Raw genomic sequence first — 20,851 nt, 5'->3', positions numbered from 1 at the left:
TCTATGGTTGATCAGAGCCCAGCCTGTGTCCTAGCAGCAACCCACGAATCTGCCCTCTTTATCCAGAGCCATCTTGATGCTTTCTCTGCTGCATCTGTGGTGGAAGAAATGGCTCTCCTTCTTCTCTTTCCCCTGATTCCAAGTGCAGTGTATACTTTGCAGAGCAACTGGCCTGCAAAGCCACAACACCTGACCTCCACAGGCCAACACTTTGCTCTCCAGCCTCTTCTTTGGCAGCTGTTCTTCAGATCTTCATACTTGCCTGTTTTCCGCTCGTAGGCCTCCTCCATGCATTCTTCCCACAGCACGGTGAGCTCAAGTATAAGAACGTGCTTCAATGAGTCGGGCCACAACACAATGTCGGGCCGCAATGTCGTCTCTGTAATGTGGGGAGGAAACTGCAGCTGTTTTTCCAGGTCTGCTTTTAGCTTCCAGTCCTGCACAGTGAAGAGCAACCTGGTTGCTTCCTGGTGTTCTGTTGGTCTTTCCCCCTCTTTGACAAAGCAGATGGTATTATTGACCGGACTTGTTTTCTGGCAGATGTTAAGGGTGCTGCAGATTGTCTCAGCAATTGTCCGGAGGACCTGGTCATGCTGCCACTGATAACGGCCATTTGCAAGAGCTCTGGGGCAGCAGCTCAGAATATGCTCTAGTGTACCGGTCTTCTCACAGAGGGGGCAAGCTGGTCATTCTGCAAGGCCCCAGCAGTGCAGGTTAGATGGGCTAGGAAGGACGTCATAAACAGCCTGGATAAGGAACTTGATGTGGTGTGGATTCACCTTACAGAGATCGTTCCATGTGATCTTTCGCTCGATCACCTGCTCCTATTTGGTCCAGGCTCCTTGCAGTTTCATTGCCACTGCTCTGCTGGTCCTATCCTCCTCCACAGCTGCCCTTACTTCATTCTGGACCAGTTCCCATCACTCTTTCCCCTGTACTTTGTCAAAATGGGGGACTTCAAGGCTTCCAAGTCCAACTCTTCCCACAGTGACTGCCGCCACCAGCTCTTTGTGGCGTAGTCACGCCTCAGCTTCTTCCACTGTAGCTTCTGCTTTCCACTCTCTTCCGGTTCTCACCGCCACTCTCGCTCTGGAAACCTCTGGATCTGAAGATTCCCGGAACTGCAGCACCTCTCTTGCTTGCAAAACCTTGAACTCCTCCTCGATGGATTTCAGGGGGAGCCTCAGTTTGCAGTTATTCCCGTACAGAGTGATGCTGCTGATGTTCCTTGGTAAACCCAGCCATCTTCGCAGGAACCAGCTGACTACCCTCTCTAATTCAGCATCAATGGAAATTGAAAACTCAGAGAGAAGCAGTGGCCAGAGGATTCTCGGTAGAATACTTGTGCTGGTAAATCCATGCCTTAAACCACCCTGGAAGGCCAGTCCTGTCAACCTCTTGCAACTGTTGTTCAAACTCCCCACAGATGTTTCTTATTGCCGCTTTATCTCTGAGTGTTGCTTCAAACATCTTCCCAAGACCTTTAACAGGGTTCTCTGTGATGGTAGGAATTGGAATGTCCTCAATAAAGAAACAAAATTTCTCCTGTACTCACCCCTTCTTCAACACTACAGATCTTGATTTTGCAGGCTTAAAGGACATCCTTGCCCACCTCATCAACCTTTCTTGTCCCTTAAGAATCCACATAGCACCAGGCACTGACTGCGTAGTGATAGTCAGATCATCCATAAAGGCTCATTTTGGTGGTTGGCGGATCCCAGATCTTGATTTCAGGCCTCGACACTCTGGCTCTGCAGATTCTACCAACATGTTCTTTGCCAGGGTGAAGAGGGTGACTGAGATGGTGCAGCCTGGGATGATACCAATCTCCAGCTTACACCAGTCTGCACCAGTTATTGGCCCTGTTCAGTCTCTCAGGTGGAACTCGTTGTAGTAGTCCATAAGGAGGCCTCTGATTCCTTCAGGAAAATGGTGCCTCCTCAGAGCGTCTTCAACAACCTTGTGGGGGAATTGATCCATAGGCATTGGCCACACCCAACCACAAAACCACCAAGTCACTCTTATTCTCTCTGACCTCTCTCAGGAGCTGTGTGATGACTCCAGTGTGCTCCAAGCAGCCTGGTATCCTTGGAACGCCACCCTTCTGGACAGAGGTGTTGATGTAATTGTTCCTCAGGAAGTACTCTGTTGGGCACTTTTCCACCACACTGAAGAAGATCTTCCCTTCAACACTCAGCAAGGATATTATCCTAAGCTGGCTGATGTTTTCGGAATTCTCTTTGTTTGGAATCCACACTCCGTCTGCATACTTCCATTGCTTGGGCACGTTGCCTCTCTTCCAGACGAGCTTGAGGATTCTCCACAGCCGCCGGAGAAGCCGGGGGCAGTGTTTGTAGATGTTGTAGGTGGAGCAAGTTGGACCGGGAGCTGAGCCAGCTCTGGCTTTCTTGACTACTTGCTGAACCTCCTTGAAGAGAGGCTCTCGAAGGTTGAAAGCCTCTGTTGGTTCTGTGGGGGCGATGAGGGCATCACAGTCTCCCAGTTCAACTTCTCTGTCCGGGTTACTGAAGGCGCTTCGAAGATGGTGGTCCATCTGTTCCTTTGTGCAGGACAGCTTTCCGCTTCTCTTATGACCCAGCAGCTGTTTGGTGAACTGAAATGGGTTGCTGATAAATGCAGATCTTTTCTGTGCTCTTTCGGTCCTGCGCCTCCGATGTTGCTCCGCTCTTCTCAGAGTTATGAGCCTTTTCCTCAGCATCACACGCAGTTCTTCCAGTGGTGCCATTTCCTCATGGTTTGCCAATTTATGTTGTTGCTTGAGCACCTTGAGTTCTTTCCAGATGTTGTGGGTTTTGGTGGCTTTGTTGTTTTTAACATATGGCTGTTTGGCCCGCTTCACTTCCTCGGTACCAAATCTTTCTGCTGCCACAGTTATGATCACTGTTGTCATTATCTGCATTCTCCTCTCCACACTACATTTGGCCACTGCTTCCAACACTAGTTCTACGTCCTCATCAAATCTTTGCCACTCTGCTGTCAGGCAGACTTTGGGCCATCTGATCCGCACAGTCTGAGATGTGATGTTGGGATACACAGCTTGCACCACACGGAGGCTCTGGGTACTGTGGGGCGCTTCCTGACCCTGCTCCTCCTCTGTCTCATCAGATTGGGAATCTGCACATTGTGGCGCTTTCTGTTGCTCTTTACACTTCATCCTTGACCAATGGATTTTCAAGCCTCTCTGGTTCTTACAAATTTTGCCACAGATGCTCTGTATACTCATTGTCGTTTGTCCATTGCACTGGGTCGGTAGCCTTGTATCCGTCCAGCTAGGAAGCTCTTCCGCCCCTCCTCTCGGGCTTCCCTGGGGGTATCTTTCCATTCTTTGATCTGTAGCCTTCTTGGGTACTCCTTTACAGGAGCTGCGGTTAAGGCTGCTAACTCACCCCGCTCCAGTTTGCTGTCTTTCCAGGCTGTAATTAAATAGATTGTCTGTGGTTTCTAAATACTCTCAGTGGCTACTTTATTAGGTACACCTGTATTCCTGCTCATTTATGCAAATATCTCATCAGCCAATCATGTGGCAGCAACTCAATGTCTAAAAGCATGCAGGCATGGTCAAGTGTTTCAGTGGTTGTTCAGACCAAACTTAAGAATGGGAAAAAGAAAGTGGTCTAAGCGACTTTGATGTGCAATAATTGTTGGTGCCAAACTGGGTGGTTTGTGTATCTTAGAACTTGCCAATCTTCTGGGATTTTCACACACAACTATCTCTAGTGTTTGCAGAGAATGGTGCAAAAATCATTCAGTGAGTGGTAATTCTGTGGGTTAAAATGCTGTGCTAATTGAGAGAGGTCAGAGGGTAATGTCCAGTCTGGCTCAAGCTGACAGGAAGGAGACAGTAACTTAAATAACCGTGTGTGTGTGTGTGTGTGTGCAGATTAGTATCTCTGAGTGCACAACACATTGAACCTTGAGGTGGGTAGGCTACAGCAAAAGTAGATCATTCTGGGTCCTCTCTTGTACATAATAAAGCGGCCACTGAAGTATGGCACAATAAACTGCTTTGGTCTCTTTCAGTTTTTATCCTGCTGTTAAAATCGAATTACATTAAATGCTGTCAGATTTTAACTTAATTTTAACAACTTAAGCATGGATAATAGCTGATTCCCTGATACATGACTCAGGTATGGTGGAATAACAGATGTGGTGTTGCAACCAGATATAAAACAAAGCATGTTTGGAATCCTCGGCAGGTCATGTGGCATCTAATGAGAGAGACAATTCATATTCACTGCTCTGGTGTGCCTAATCTTACACTAATCTGCATTAAAAAGCTATCTGCCCTGTGCAATCTTTTGACATCAGATAATACTGCTAATAAATCAGACTGGAGATTCTGCAGATGCTCGAAATTTTGAGCAACACACACAAAATGCTGAAGGAACTCATCAGGTTAGTCAGCATCTATGGAGGGAAATGAATAGTTGACATTTCAGGCTGAGACACTTGATCAGGACTGGTCAAATATCGACTGTATATTTCCCTTTATAGATGCTGCCTGACCAGCTGAGTTTCTGCAGCACTTTGTGGGTAGCTCAAAAAAATTGGGAAATGACCTTGCATCAGATAGAGGATCATTGATCTGAAACATTCATTCTGCTTCTCTCTCCAACATGTAGCATAGTGGCTAGCGAGACGCTATTACAGCTTGAGGTCTTGGAGTTTGAAGTTCAATTCCGACGTTACTGGTAAAGAATCTGTATGTCCTCCCCATAGAACGCATGGGCTTTCTGTGGGTGCTCTGGTTTCCCACCACAGTCCAAAGGAGTACCAGTTAGTAGATGAATTGATCATTGTAAATTGTCCAGTGATTAGGCTAGCGTTAAATAAGGGGATGCAAGGCAGCACAGCTCGAAGGACCAGTAGGGACTAATCCATGTTGTATTTTAGTAAGTATAACATTAATAATCATGCTGCCTGACCTGCTGGGAATTTCCATCTTTCACTATTTTATCAAGAAAGAGTCCGTTCCCAGGAGTAGATAGCATGTGAACAAGGGGAAATAAGTGACTGAAACAGAAGGGAGAGAGGGAGAAAAAACTTTCTTATATGGAGGCCTTGGAAATGGAGACAGCCAAGGCTCTCGAGGGGCAATTTGATTGGCACTTGAAGGGAAATGACTTGCAGAACCTCAGAGAAAGAGCAGAAGTATGGGCCAAATAGGAAGTCCAGCATTCCCCATTGCTTGTTCCAGACTTTGCAGTTCTAATCTTGTGATCTTTCCACCTCATCCGAGTTTCCTCTCAACCTGCCCCTCTGCAGGAAGAGTAATCCTATCCTCTCCAATCTAACCTTGTAGGTGAAATCCCTCATACTGGAACCCTGCTAGTAAACCTTCTCTGCACTCTCTCCAATATAGGGGGCATTTCAGAGAATGATGGATGCGTGAAACACCCTGCCAGAGGCAGATACATTAGAGGCATTTAGGAATCTCTCAGATAAGCACATAGATGATAGAAAAATGGAGGGCTGAGTAGGAGGGAAGGCTTAGATTGATCTTAAAGTAGGATAAAAGGTCGGTACATAATAATGGGCCAAAGGGCTTGTACTGTGCTGTAATGTTCTATATTCTATGTTCTGTGTTCTAACTCTACCCTATCAGTGTTATTTTTCTGGGTGAGGTAATTAATCAATTCCAGCCACCAATGATCCATCCCACAACCCCAGTAACATTTTGTCCAGAGGTAATTATCCAATCTCTCTTTGAATCTGCCTGATTTATTTTCCTGTTGTCCACTCGAGCAATGTCAAACTGTGAAGCCAAGCTCATTAAATTTGCTTCTTGCCTGAGGAAGAGAAATAAAAAAATCATAAAAGACAATTGTTTTACTAATGTTGAACATGCTATTTCTAGTTAGTTTGCCTGCTGGTCACTTTTAAGAGCTTGGCATCAGGGAGATTTAATGCGGTGGTGTTTTTCACAGCCAGTAAGTGAGACAAAAATGTGATCATTGTAATTTGCAAAGTTGGAAAGGGAAAGGTATTTCTTGATGCATTCTTGGGTAGTGGATTTTACTGGAAGGCTGACTTCCCTTGACCACTTCTTCATGCTTCATTAAAGCAACTTTCATCACCTTCATGATGGAATGTGGGAGTCTTTCTGAACCGATCATTAAATCTGACATTCCCTTTCACTCAGCTGAATACAAACTGTGAGAGAAACTCAATGGATCAGACAGCATCTGCTGAGGGAAATGTACAGTCTATGTTTCAGATTGAGACCATTCAAAGGCACGTTTATTGCCGTAAGCCTATGTATGCACAGGTGCCATGAAAAACGTACCTGCAGCAGCAGCAGGTATACAACATTCCCAAGAAATCTAGTATAAGCATAATTTATACAAAATTATCATCATCATCATCAGGTGCTGTGACCAGTTTGAGCTTTGATTGCCATGGACCACACACTCCTGTTTCGGGTCAAGTGGATGAATTCATTGGTATTCATTTCCAGTTCTCTGGCTGCTGTCTCCATCATCATTTGTCTTTGTCTTCCTCTTGCTTTCTTCCCTTCAATCTTTCCCATAATTACCGTGCATTCAAACTCCTCTTTCCTAATCACATGTCCAATGAAGTTACGTTGCCTTTTCATGATCTCATACATTATTTCTCTTTTTGTGTTTCCTCTGTTCATAACATCCTTGTTAGATACTTGTTTTGTCCATGATATTCTTTGCATCCTCCTCAAAAACCACATCTCTGCTGCTTCATTTCGTTTCCTCATGTTACTAGATATTGTCCAACATTCTGAGCCATATAACATAACTGGATAAACGCAACGTTTCAGTACTCTGAGGCGGGTTGTCATGTCTAGTTTAGTATTGGTCAGTATACTCTTTATTCTCATAAAGGTGTCTTTTGCCATCCCTATTCTTCTTTTGATGTCCATATCACACCTGCCATCTGATGTCACCCAGCTCCCCAAGCAGCAAAAGTTCTGTACTTGTGTTATGTCTTCCCCATTTATTCTCAGCCTGCAGATAGGATTCTCCTTCTTTTTGGATATCACCATACATTCTGTCTTTTTGCAATTGATAGATAGACCGATTTTTGCTCTTTCTTCAACAACTATATCAATTAAGTTTTGTAGTTCTTCCTCCGTACTTGCAATTAACGGTGTCATCTGCATATCTGAAATTATTGATGTTTTCACTGCCAATGTTGATTCCCAAGATGTCTCTTAATTTTTTGTAATATTGTTTCACTGTACACATTAAATAAATTAGGGGAGAAAACACACCTCTCTAACACCTCTAACACCTCTCTTGATTTTCGCAACCTTACTCACTTCTCTATCTATTCTTACAGCAGCAGTTTGTTCCCAGTACAGATTTCTGATTAGGTGGAGGTTTTTCGAATCTAGATCTAGAGTTTTCTGTAGTATTTCAAATAACTTATTGTGCTTCACTTTATCAAATGCTTTTGTGCAGTGGATAAAACAAACAAACAAATCTTTCTTCACTTGAATAGCTCATTCTGATAGTATCCTTGACATCAATATTGCGTTTCTTGTACCTTTGTCTTTCACAGAACCACGTTGTTCTTTCCTATTTCAGCTTGTATCTTACATTTAGCTCGTCATCAAAATTCTCAGAAGTATCTTGGTGATATGACTCATTAAACTTATGGTCCTATGTAATTCACATTCTATTGTTCTAGGTTTCTGATTTTCTCATCTCTTTTGGTATTATTCCAGTCTCATAAATGTCATTGATTAAATCTGTATGTTTTTCAATTCCATAATCTTCAAGGGCGATAATTTGTTCTATTACTAATTCATCAGGACCTGCTGCCTTTCTTTTCTTCATCTTATTTATTGCATTACGAACTTCAGATTTTAAAATACTTGGACCTTCAATGTTTTTCTTAATTTCTGATTTTTCGCCTCGATTGTCTTCAAACAATTCCTCAATATACTCTGTCTATCTGTTCATAATCTCATCTTTTTCCATAATAATGGTACCATCCTTTACTTTCAAACATCCACCTGAAGATCAGAGGAGCTTTTAGCCAGTGATATTCTTGATTTGTTGATGTAACCTTTTTGGATCAGTAATAGGGATTCTTTCTATTTGCTCACGTTCTTGGTTTAACCATTCTTCTTTGGCTTTTTGACATAAGCCTTTAACTTTTTTATCTAAGGACTTATATGCTACAGGATTTGCTTTCTTCTGTCTCCTTTCTTCCATTAGATTTTTGATTTCATCTGTCATCCATTTATACTTTGTGCTTTTTTCTTTTGTAGGAATCACTGACATTGCTGATTCTATCAAGGCATCCTTTAGAGAGTTAAATTTCATTTCTACATGATTGCTATCATCTTCAACAGATTATATTTCTAGACTTTGAAATCTATTTCTTACTTCAATTGTAAATTTTTGTCTTAAGTTTTCTTCTTTAATCAGTTGTAAGCAGTCAAGGGATTGTTCAGGTTTTTGTTTCTTTTGTTTTTTAAGTTTTACTTTTACATGACACACTACTGGGTTATGGTCACTATTATAGTCTGCACCTGGATATGTTTTGCATTGAGTCACTGAGTTTCAACATCTTTGGTTTATAGTAATAAAGTCAATTTGATTTCTGGTGTTATCACCTGGACTTTTCTAGGTCCACAAGCATCTTGGATGGATTCTAAAGTAGGTATTCATAATGACCTGAGTATTCATCTTGCACCATTCTACAAATTTCTCACCTCTTTCATTTCTTTCCCCTAGTCCAAATTTTCCTATGATATTTCCATCAGCACTTTGTCCTACTTTAGCATTTAGATCTCCCATGACAATAACAATATCTTGAGATTTACATCCATTCTTTGTTGTTCAATCTCTTCATAGAATTTACCTATATCCTCATTTGTTCCATCTGTTTTTAGCGCATATACCTGTATAATTGCTAAATCAAATGGTTGTCCTCTGAATCTAACAAGGAGCACTTTTTCTGATATTGCCCAATGTCCTAAAACACTTTTTGCCATGTTTTCATCCATAAGAATTCCTACTCCATTAGTATGGAATGTTCCACAAGAATAAATTAGTGTTTTATTTTTATTCTGACATGTTCTAGAACTTATCTAATGAACTTCACTAATTCCCATGATGTTAATATTTAGTCTTTCCATTTCATTTATCACATTGTCCAATCTTCCTGACAAAATTATACAAGAAAGAAATCATTAGAGCAAAAAAGGCAGAGTGGCCCTAACGTTGCTGAACTGAGATGGTGATTAGAATTGTGCTGGTTGGTTCAAGAACTGAATGGTGAAGGGAAGTATTTGTTCTTGAACCTAATGTGTGGAACTTCAGGCTTCTGTACATCCTGCCCGATGGTAGCCGCGAGAGGAGGGCATGACCTGGATGGTGGTGATCTATGATGCTAGGTTTTTTCTTCCTGAGGCAGCGTTTCAGCATTTTGGTGCTGAAGAGAGATGTATCCATGATGCAATGGGCACTTCTCTGGATTTTCTTACATTCCTACACTTTCAAGTTGTCATACCAGACCATGCAATCGTCTAGATTGAAAGAGTAGGAAAAGAGTCTGTACAAAAACTTAAGGCAGAGGGTCATGGTGAGAACTAGCAAGTGATAGGTGGGGGCAGGTGAAGACTTCAGTCACATTCACTCACTTTTTATAAAAAAGTCGAATGATCGGCCACACGGGCTTTGACCAGCATTCATACAAAGAATGAGTCCTGACTTACTTGAACCAGCATTGGGGATAACTTCACTCACCTCAACATTGAACGGATTCCACAACCTATCGATTAACTCTCAAGAACTCTACAATTCATGTTTTCAGTATAATTTATTACATATTTATTCATCATTGTCATTTTTTTGTATATGCTCAGTTTGTCTTCCTTTGCACATTGGTTGTTTGTCTGTCTATGTGTAGTATTTTCTTTGATTCTATTTGTTTCTTTGTATCCACTGTAAATGCCTGTAAGGAAATGAATCAATGAATCTCAAGGTAGCATGTGGCAACATACACATACTTTGATAATAAATTTACTTTGAAATCTTTTGGATTGATCAGCAGAAAAGGATAACTAATTTTCTTTCCTGAATTGAATCAACTAGGCTTTTACAACAATGGCACGGTTTTCTTGTTTTAATTGGTACCATCTTTGGGCACATCAGGAGAAATCACTCTTATATTCCCTGTTTCCGTGCACGACATAGGCAGAATGCATTCTAAAGCATCAGTGGCAAAGACTGGTTTTGTCCGCTGTATCCATGCAAAGTAGCAAAGGTTCTAGCTAAAGTTGTCACACACACACACACACACACATGCACAAAAGGTTTCAGATCACAAGATCTGACGGCAGGATGTCAAAGAGATTGTGGGAAAGATGGGAGAGGTCTTTGACAGTGCTGGGGGCAGTGCATATGTGTATTCCTGAATCAGAAGTTGTGGGGGGGAAGACCCCATTGATGCTTCCCGCAGTCCTCATTATCTATTCCAGCGTCTTGTGATCTTTTGTGAATTATATGTGCTGTGTGTGACAATACTGTATACATGATGGTTTGCACCTCAAGGCTGATCTATACTTGTGTGTACTAGCTTGCTCCAAAACCTACACAAGTGAGCTACGCCATTGTGAGCATTTATACTTGTGCATTGGTGTGTCTGCGTCTCTCTGCAATTCACCACCAAAATGCTAGTTGGTGGTGGGGTTTCTATGCCACTGTGTTGAGTTTCTTCGTGTTGAAACTCAACATGAAGGAACTCAAACTTCAAACAATGGCGACTGAAACTGAAGGAGGATGAATTTTTTGTTCTTCTCCGGCCACTGAGAGACATGGACGAGGAAATGCATTTCAAATATTTTCAGATGTCGGCAAGTAGATTTGACGATTTGGTTCATCGTCTCCAACCATTTATTTTGCATCAGTGCACGCACAGTATACTCAGAGACTGGCAATCACCATTCGAGTTTTAGCTTCAGGTGGAAGTCAACAGGCTGTAGCAGCTAGCTACAAACTGGCACCAGGCACAGGGTCTTCCATAATTTCGGAGGTCTGTAAAGCTTTATGGAAAGCATTGCAGCCAGAGTTCCTTCCCTGCCCTTCAGTCGCCCAATGGGAAGCTATTGGAGTGTAGGAGGAAATGCGATGCTACCAAGCGGTCCAATCACAGATGTTCGGTCTGCGTCACTGCGACGCGTAGTTACGTTTTGGGAAAGGTGCAAGTTAGGCTATGGCGTAGGGTTGGTGTAGAGTACAGCGTAAGGTATGCGGCTATGCCGTATCTGCGACGTACATTTGACGCACAAGTATAAATCAGCCTTTAGCCCTCCAGAGGATTGACGTTTCGATTAGCTGTATACATGAGTATGGCTGAATGACTATCAATCTAGACTTCAAGTTTTCTGCTTTTCATGAACACTCATGAATCAATCTTCTGTCTCACAATCCTAAAATGCTATCAGAAATCCATCCGTTATTTTTATCTAATACAATAGTTTCAGGGGGGAGAAACACAAAGGCTGCCAGCAGAATGATTGTGTTCAAAGCAACAATGACAAAAAAAAACTCACTCATCAAGATAACAAAAAGAAAACATGGATTTTTACAGCATGTCCTCTGGATATCTTGTGGCGATTTACAGCATATAAAGTATTATATTTTTTATACCAGTTTCACTCTTTGGGTAGCACAGTATTACAGCTAGTAAAGCTACTGCCTTATACTTCCCGTAAGCTGGGTTCTGTCCTGATCTCAGGTGCATCCTGTGTGCCAAACCATATGTAGACGATACAATGCTAAAGAACCTCTCATAGAGTCACAAAGTTGCACAACAGGTAACTCAGGCAACCCCAGGTCTAATCTATGTCTATGTGCAGTTTGAACATAGTCTCTGTGACTGTGTGGGTTTCAAAGTTGAGAAGTTGAAATTAAATTTATTATCAAATTATGTATATGCCACCAAATTATGTATAGTGATTCTATGGGACCTGTTTCTGTGCTTTTGATTCTATTAGTGCAAGCTAGCATGCAAATGTCTACACACAAAATGCTAGGGGAACTCATCAGGTCAGAAACTTCTGTGGAGAGGAATAAATAGTCATTGTTTCGGGCTGAGACCCTTCATCAGGACCTGTGCAGAGTCTCGGCTCGAAATGTTGATTGTTCATTCCTCTCTATAGATGCTGCCTGACTTTCTGAGCTCCTCCAGCATTTTGTGTGTGTTGCTCAAGGTTTCCAACATCTGAATAATTTCTTGCGTTTATCAAAGATGTAGAGAGTGAAATTCTGCCTTCTTACGTTGAAGGGCCTTGAACCAAAACATCCACTGTTTATTCTTCTCCACAGATGCTGTCTGACTTACTGAGTTCATCCAGCAATTTGTGTGTGCTACTCTGGATTTCCAGCATCTGCAGACTCTCTTGTGTTCCGAAAGATCACAGGTAGTTAGGTAGCTGCTGTAATCAGTGAGTGGCATTCCTTCATTACTGATTGCAAAATCCAGACCAAGCCTTCCTAGCCCTTCCTGTCACTTCCTTCATCACTTCAAATACTGATTCTTTTCAGTAAAAGTCTATTATCACATTTTTAAGGCATTGATTTTTTTTTTCTTGTCATTTATTTTCTCACCATAAAATGCTATTGCGCATTTGGAAAATTTTCTTGTCATTTCAATCAGATGCAAATGTGCACATCATTCCCCTAAGTGCAAGTGTAATCGAAGCCTCGGAAAAATTGCAGGAGCTGTTGCTCCAAAATTATTGCTACAGTCTGTCACATTGAAGCAATAGCCTATTGCGACCATTTTGTACTTGGCTTTTATTGACACTTAGAAACTGAATGTGGATATAACGAGAATATAAATGAGTAGCTGTCATTTTTAACAAATCATTCTTCACCTTCATTGTGCAAATTTTAAGTTCAGATGAATAATATGAATTTGTTGGCCACTTAAATCTCTTCTTTGATCACAGGAGAATGTTAAAGTTTGTTGAAACAAGGAGGTATTAATCATTCCCAGCGTAGGCTGTCATGACTTTATTATAAGTTGTGACTATATTTTCATGAAGCTTCTTCCTGCGATTTCCCATCTAATTCACTGAGTTGATTCCTCTAGAACCCCCACTAAAATGCCACATCGAGACAACTTTTACTGGCTGGGATAGGAATCTGTAAGTTTCAGTAGTATGTCATCATCTTCTCAAGAACAGTTAGGGGTGGGCAATGTTATTGGCTGCACCAGCAATGCCACATCCTATAAAGAAACAAGAGAGAAAGACAATGGCAAAACTGCACAGGTCACCCCTCAACTAGTTATAAAAAATATCTGCTAATGTTAGAGAAACAACTTGCCAGAAGAAGTCAATAGGCTGAGCAACATCTATGTTGGGAGGGGAAGGAACTTTCTTCATATTTCAAAAATAAACTTTATTCATAATAAAAATATACATAAAGAATAAGGTTAAGATTTAAGATCAGTTTTACTTGTCACACTGTACATTGAAACATACAGAAAAATGTGTCATTTGCGGCAACAACCAAGACAGTCCAAGGATGTAAGGGAGCACAGTCAAAACTTTTCATTATGCTTGCATTCATTCCACAGAAATTAGAAGGTGGTAATAGATGGAGCATATTCTTCCTGGAGGTCAGTGAAGTAGTGTTGATCCACAGGGATCTGTTCTAGAACCCCTGTCCTTTGAGTTTTATAAATGACTGGAGGTGTGTAATTATGAGAATGATTCCAGGATTGAAAGGGTTACTGTATGAGGAACATCTGGCAGCTCTTGGACTGTATTCCCTGACATTCAGGAGAATGAGGGGGCATCTCATAGAAACATTCCGAATGTTAAATGGCCTGAACAGATTAGGTATAGCAAAGTTATTTCCCTTGGTAGGGGAGTCCAGGACAAGAGGATACAACTTCAGGATTGAATGACATCCATTTAGAACAGAGATGCGGAGAAATTACTTTAGTTGGGGAGCGGTAAATCTGTGCAATTTGTAGCCACGAGTGCCTATGGAGTCCAAGTCATTGGGTGCAAGGCAGAGATAGATAGTTTCTTGATTAGCCAGAGCATCAAAGGGTATGGTGCGAAGGCAGGGGAGTGAGGATGACTGGAAGAATTGGATCAGCCTATGATTGAATGGTGGAGCAGACTCAATGGGCTGAATGGCCTACTTCTGCTCCTGTATCTTATGGTCTTATGTTCTGTGGGCAGCTCGGACTATGTCAACATAGCATACTCACAACTTACCAACCCTAACCTCTACGTTTTTGGAATGTGTGAGGAAATTAGAGCATCTGGAGAATACCCTCGAGGTGATGAGGAGAACATACAAACTCCTTACAGACAGCAGCAGGAACTGCATCCAGGTCACTCGCCCTATAAAGTATCATACTAATAACTACACTACAGAGTGCAAAGTTCCTTACATTCTTAGTGATATCTGGCAATGCAATCAGTAATGTTAGAATTTTTTTAATATACAGTATATAACATTATTGAATTGTTAATGTTTTGGATCAAAACCCTCCATCAGGACTGAGTGGAGAGAGAATAGCCAGTATAAAGAGGGAGCGGATAGTTATAGGTAGAGGGGGTGGGGGTTTAGTGGCACTGGAAGTTATGTTAGATGGAGATATGTAGATGAAAGAAAAGAGGAATTTGGAGCCAGGAGGGTAGTGGGGAGAGTGAAGGGTCTTGACCCAAAGTGCTGCCTGTCCTTCCCCCCACCTCCCACAGATATTGCCTGAACCCCTATGTTACTGCAGATTTTTGTACATAGTTCAATGCTGGAAGCTAGTGAGGGAAGTGATTATGGGAAGCCAGAGGGGAAAGACAATGAGCGGATGGAACCAGAACCAGATGAGGGAGGGGCTTGGGGTGAACCAGTGGATGAAATGTGCGAATAGTAGGTGAATTGAACCCGGGAGGGGGAGAGGGATAGAAATTGGTGAATGCAGGATAGTCTGTGGTGGTGGAGCAGATTTGTGTAGGGGAAAGAGAGAAAGGGTAGGGATATGTGTGGAGGGTTGGAGTGTGTAGGGGCAATAAAACAGAGCTGAGGGTTACCTGAAATTGTAAATGTCGATGTTCTGATGTAGGAGCTGACAATAACTTGTGTGGCACACTGGCATGATGAGACATCGTTGAAATACACCCAGAGGCCCCTTTATGGGATACACCTGTACACCTGCTCATTAATGCAAATATCTTAATCAGACAATCATCTGGCAAAAACCCAATGTATAAAAGCATGCAGGCATGGTCAAGTGTTTCAGTTGTTTCTCAGACCTAACATCGGACTGGGGGAAGAAAGATCATCTAAGTGACTTTGAATGTGGTATGATTGTGGGTGCCAGATTCAGTTGAGTATCTCAGAAACTGGTGATCTCCTGGGGTCTTCATGCGCAAGAGTCTCTAGAGTTTATAGGGGAATGGTGCGACAAACAGAAAACATCCAGTGAGCAGCGGTTCTGTGGGTGAAGAGACCCTGTTAGTGAGAGAGGTCAGATGAGAATGGCCAGACCGGTTGAAGCTGACGGGAAGGCTACAGTAACTCAAATATCGATGCGTTAGCACAGCGGTATGCAGAGGAGCACGTTTGAAGGCACCACACATCGAACCTCGATATGGATGGGCTACAGAAGTAGAAGCGTACGAACATACACTCAATGACTACTTTATTAATATGTACCTAATAATGTGACACTGAGAGCACATAAGCGTATCCCATCTCTACCATATGGTTTTTAAGGATATTTTAAGGAAAAACTCTTAAGTTTTTCTCTTACTTACTAGCTTGTGTGGTTTTATATATTAACCAGATATACCCCTTGGGCACAAAGCCATTGAGGAGACCTCAGAGCAGTTTCCTGCCCTACTTAACTGTATAATCTATCCTGGTTCTAAAGGAAAGCACTGCCCTGTTGGTCTCTAGGCAATCAGTTTTTCATTAAACAACACAGAATACAGCAGTGTAACATTTTTCTGGATTGGTAATTTGCACTGACTGTGTCCATATTCTACTGTGTGTCTGCGCCTTGACTGACTTAGTGAACAATCATTGTCTTTGAGTACCCCAGCTGGAGGTTGGGAAAATTACACAGTGCAGGTATTTCGAAGGTGTTAAACGTAGAGCCGGTATTTCAAAGGTTTTAAGCACAGATCCTCAATTTCCCAAATGTGCAACAGGGGATATAAGTAAGTCAACAGGAAAGGCTGAGGTTGTTTTTAACTCCTTTTTCAGCTGCATTGGCACCAGACGGTTCAGGTGGTAATTCGAGCTTTTACTCTGTGTCTCTCTTTGCTTGCAGCTGAGTATTCTATGAGAGTTGGTCACCTGAGTGCAGGCTTTCTAAGAGCTATTAAGCTTTTCCATCACAGCTGCTTTTGATGTCCACTCAATGAGGCTCTCTGCTGTCTCTGTATTAGCTTTATGGCCAGCTGTCTGCTGGCCTGAATCCGTGTCCACAGGAGGCTGGGGAATGGAATCCAGTCCTGGGGTTAAAGGATTATGTATGTGGGCTGGTGGGAGTGGGGAGCAGGGCTTGTTTGTTCTGTTTTGTGTTGTTCTGACAGGCATTTTGGGCCTGCTATGTTGGCACCGGAATGTGTGGCGACATTTCCAGGCAGCCCCCAACACACCCTCTGGTGCGTTGATTGTTAACACAAGCAATGCATTTCACAGTATCTTTCGATATATGCATGACAAGTAAACTAGTATCCTGAAATATTGAAATCTTAAAGGCCTTTTGCCTATATCAGCTTGCAGTTCTAATACAAAGTCCTTGAGCTGAGAAGTTAACACTGCTTGTCTCTCCGCAGATGCTGCCTGACCTGAACTACTCAATGTTGCTTTAACTTCACTAAACTGACTTACTGTATGTCCGGGAGGACAAAGGTTAGGAGGTGATCTCAGAGCCGGGATGAGAATTGGAGCCCGGTTAAGTATTAGTTTTCCCAAATGAGTGGCTGTCAGATTCAGATTCGGATTGATTTACAGATTTACATTGAAACGTGCAGTGAAATGCGTCACTCGCGTTAAAACCACCACACTCAAGGATGTGCTGGTGGCAGCCTGCAACTGTCTCAATGGGCCAAATGGCTTCAATATATATTGAAGGAAAAATAAAATATAATTTCCAGCTTTCTCAGTCCTTGTTTTAATCTCTCTTCTGGCATTTCAGATTTCATTAATCTTGTCTCACCTGTGCTGTCCTTAACTAAACATCCTATGTTATTCATCAGCCTTTTCCAACCCTCTTAACATGTGTCATTCAATCTGTTAAACCACACCCCCTTCCCAGTCACAAATTGCTCTTATATTCAATGCTATTCCTCTCTGTCTTTGCAACGTAAAACTTGATTTATTTTGATGAAAGATCATCAACATTAACTGTGTCTCTCTCCACATTCGCTGTCTGAACTGTTGAAGACTATGAGCATTTTCTGTTTTTATACCAGATATATTGATGTCTGTAGTAGTTGGTTGATCAACATTGCGATTCAGAAGTACAGTGGTAATAATTCTGTTTTCCCTTTGAATCTGCTTAAAGATATCATTTGTGGCACAAAGGATCTTTTAAATTGCAAGACTGTGGATTCAAGTCCCAGAACAGGAACTTAATTATAAAATTCTCGCCTCTTTGGTATGCTAATGTCTGAAAGAAGTGCCCTCAAAAGTGATACATTTCAGAAGAAGCAATAAATACGGCTTGGCTCTCAGGTAGATAGTTAAAGACACAGAACACTGAGGTGAGGGTGAGTAAGGGAATTAACCTTGATTCTAAATGTAGTGACCATTTTATTAGGAACCCCCCTCAAAAAGTAGCCACTATGTTTGTGATTTTCTGCTGCTGTTGCCCATCCAGTTTAGGGTTTGACGTGTTGTGCAACCAGAGACACTCTTCTGCACATCACTGTTGTAACATATGGTTATTTGAGTTACTGTCATCTTCCTGTCAACTTGAATCAGTCAGCCCATTCTCCTCTGTTCTCTCTCATTAACAATGTGTCCTTGCCCACCGACCTGCCACTCGACTTTTCACTCCATTCCCTTTAGACTGTTGCACTTAAAGATCCCAGGAGATCAGCAGTTTCTGAGATACTCAGACCACCCTGTCTGGCACCCCATGGTCAAAGTCACTCAGATCAAATTTCTTTCCCGTTCTGATGTTTTATCTGAAGAATTGAAACTCTTGACCACGTCTGCATGCTTTTATGCTTTGAGTTTTTGTCACTTGTATAGCTGATTAGATGTTTGAATTAAGGGGCAGGTGTACAGGTATTCCTGATAAAGTGGCTACTGGGTATACATAGCTCTAAAATTTTACTTGCAAAACCAGGGTTTCTGTGCTACCTTTCCGAAGCACCATAGTGGCCATTTTGACATGCAGTCCTCTTTTATTGTCATTTAGTAATCCATGCATTAAGAAATGATACAGTGTTTTTCCAGAATGATATCACAGAAACACATGACAAACCGACTTAAAAACTAACAAAAACCACATAATTATAACATATAGTTACAACAGTGCAAAGCAATACCGTAATTTGATAAGAACAGACCATGGCACGGTAAAAGTCTCAAAGTCTCTCGAAAGTCCCATCATCTCACGCGTCGCAAACTTGCCGATGCAGCATCCTGGAAGCATCCGACCACAGCCCGACTCCGAGTCCACCCGAAAACTCTGAGCCTCCAACCAGCTCTCCGACACCAAGCACAGAGCACATCTCTGCCGAGCGCTTCGACCCCGGCCCCGGCAACAGGCAATAGGCAAAGCTGAGGATTTGGGGCCTTCCACTCCGGAGATTCTCGATCGCTCAGTAGCAGCGGCAGCGAAGCAGACATTTCAGAAGTTACTCCCGGTGTTCCTCTGTGCTTCTCACAGCTGTCTCCCTCAAATCCGGATTGTGCACAGCCCCCTAGTTAACACATACAATTCATTCGGAACGGCCGCACGCGCTGCCATCTTCTCCTCCCTCCTTTTTGCATCTCTGGATGCAAGTTCAATTTATTGTTATAGGCATACAGACACAGGGTGTGATTGCCATGAATAATGAGCCTTTTTCAGCAGCGGCAGCACAGTATATTACCAGCACAGAGTAATACAGCATGGAATCAGGCCTCTCAGCCCAGCTGCTCTGAGCTAATCAAAATGCCCATCTAAGTTTGTCCTATTTGCCTACATTTGGCCCAGATCCCTCCCAACCTTTGCTATCTGTGTATCTACCCGAGTACCTTTCAAATGTTGTTATTGTATCTGGCTCAATCACGTCCTCTGGCAGCTCCTTCTGACCACCCACCAGGTGAAAAAGGAGCCACTCAGGTTTCTATTGAACCTCAGTGAGTTGAACAGCATCTGTGGGAGGAAAGCGTTTGTCGATGTTTCAGCTCAAAATGCTGCATCAGACATGTTGACAGGTTCTTTCCTCCCACAGATGCTGTTTGACCTGTTGAGTCCTTCAAACAGAATGTTTGGTGTACCAGATTCCAACATCTTCAGTCTCTTGTCTCTCCTATTAAACCTCCCCCTCTCACCTTGAAGCTATCTCCTTTACTTCTTGATTCGCCAACTGTGGAGAAAAGATGGGACCATTCACCTTATCTATGCACCTCATGATTTTATACACTAGCAAACATCAATTAACATAAACATAAATTAGCATAAATTATACATAACTTACATAACACCCTGGTTAAGATTTTTACTGCTATGCTGTAGGTATTTCATTTTAGCAGTTCTGTAAGAGCAGTCTATTCTGCTTTTAGCATGTTTGGGTTTGAGCTAAAGATAAGGAGCTATGTTGTTCAACTTAGGAATGTTGTGTCAGCCAATCAGGATGATGGAATTAAGAGAAGGTTCTAGAGAATGCTGGGTGGGGAGGATTTTGGTGATGGACACTGGTGTGGTCGAGGTCTTTTTGGCAGGAGCTGGGAGAAGACGGGAGGGAAGATGGTTGAGAATGCTGTCCCTGTTGCACAAGGTGCTTTGTGTGCATCAATAGCGTCAAGGAGGAAGGACCAATACTCATGTGGGAGAGCCGGTTTGTTCAATATGGATGTCGAGTGCTATTTGGAAGATGGTGTATGCTTTCACACAGACCATGGGTCCAGCACGTGAGTTAAAGACAACTTCAAGATGAGCTCCAACTTTCGTGCATATTTGCAGTGGGTTAACTGCAATGGGTCCTTTTTATTCTTTTTCTTTTCTTTTTCCTGTGAACTTTTTGATAAAGCTGAAATTTGTAAATATACTTTCTTTATAATTGTATGTGGTATACGATCTGTTATTTCTTACTGACTGGTAATTGCAAGTGGGCAGCATTTGCACAGTATTTGCTCAGATTGGAGGTGCTGGTGGATGAAGTGCCCCAGCTCTCCTGGTCTGGTAGGACCCAAGTGACAGCGACCCTAGGCATATGGAGTTTGAGAAAGGCGGTATTCTCATTGATGAGTCCATTGGCTTGTTGGCAAGGGACTAACCAGCCATGTTTCTAGACATGCCCAGTAAAAAGGGGTTTCCCTTACACAACAAAATAATGCAGTTCTCCAATTGTGACACTGAGGGCAATATCATTTAGAACAGTACAGCATGGTACACGACCTTCAGCCCTCATCATTGTGCCAAACTTTTAACCTATTCTCAGATCAATCTAACATTTCCTTCTGCATAGTTCTCCACTTCTCTTTCATCCATGTGCCTATGTAAGAGTTTCTTAAATGTCTGTAATGTATTTGCCTCTACCATCACCCACACTCTGTGTGTATGTGTATATGTATATATAAACAACTTCTGACTTTTCCCCCTATATTCTTCTCGAGTCATCTTAAAAATTAGGCCCATCCCTCTGAGC

Source organism: Mobula hypostoma, chromosome 20 (assembly GCF_963921235.1).
Source record: "Mobula hypostoma chromosome 20, sMobHyp1.1, whole genome shotgun sequence".
In the NCBI taxonomy this organism is placed as follows: Eukaryota; Metazoa; Chordata; class Chondrichthyes; order Myliobatiformes; family Myliobatidae; genus Mobula; species Mobula hypostoma.
The sequence above is the reverse complement of the archived record's forward strand: the minus strand, read 5'-3'. Positions refer to the sequence as shown.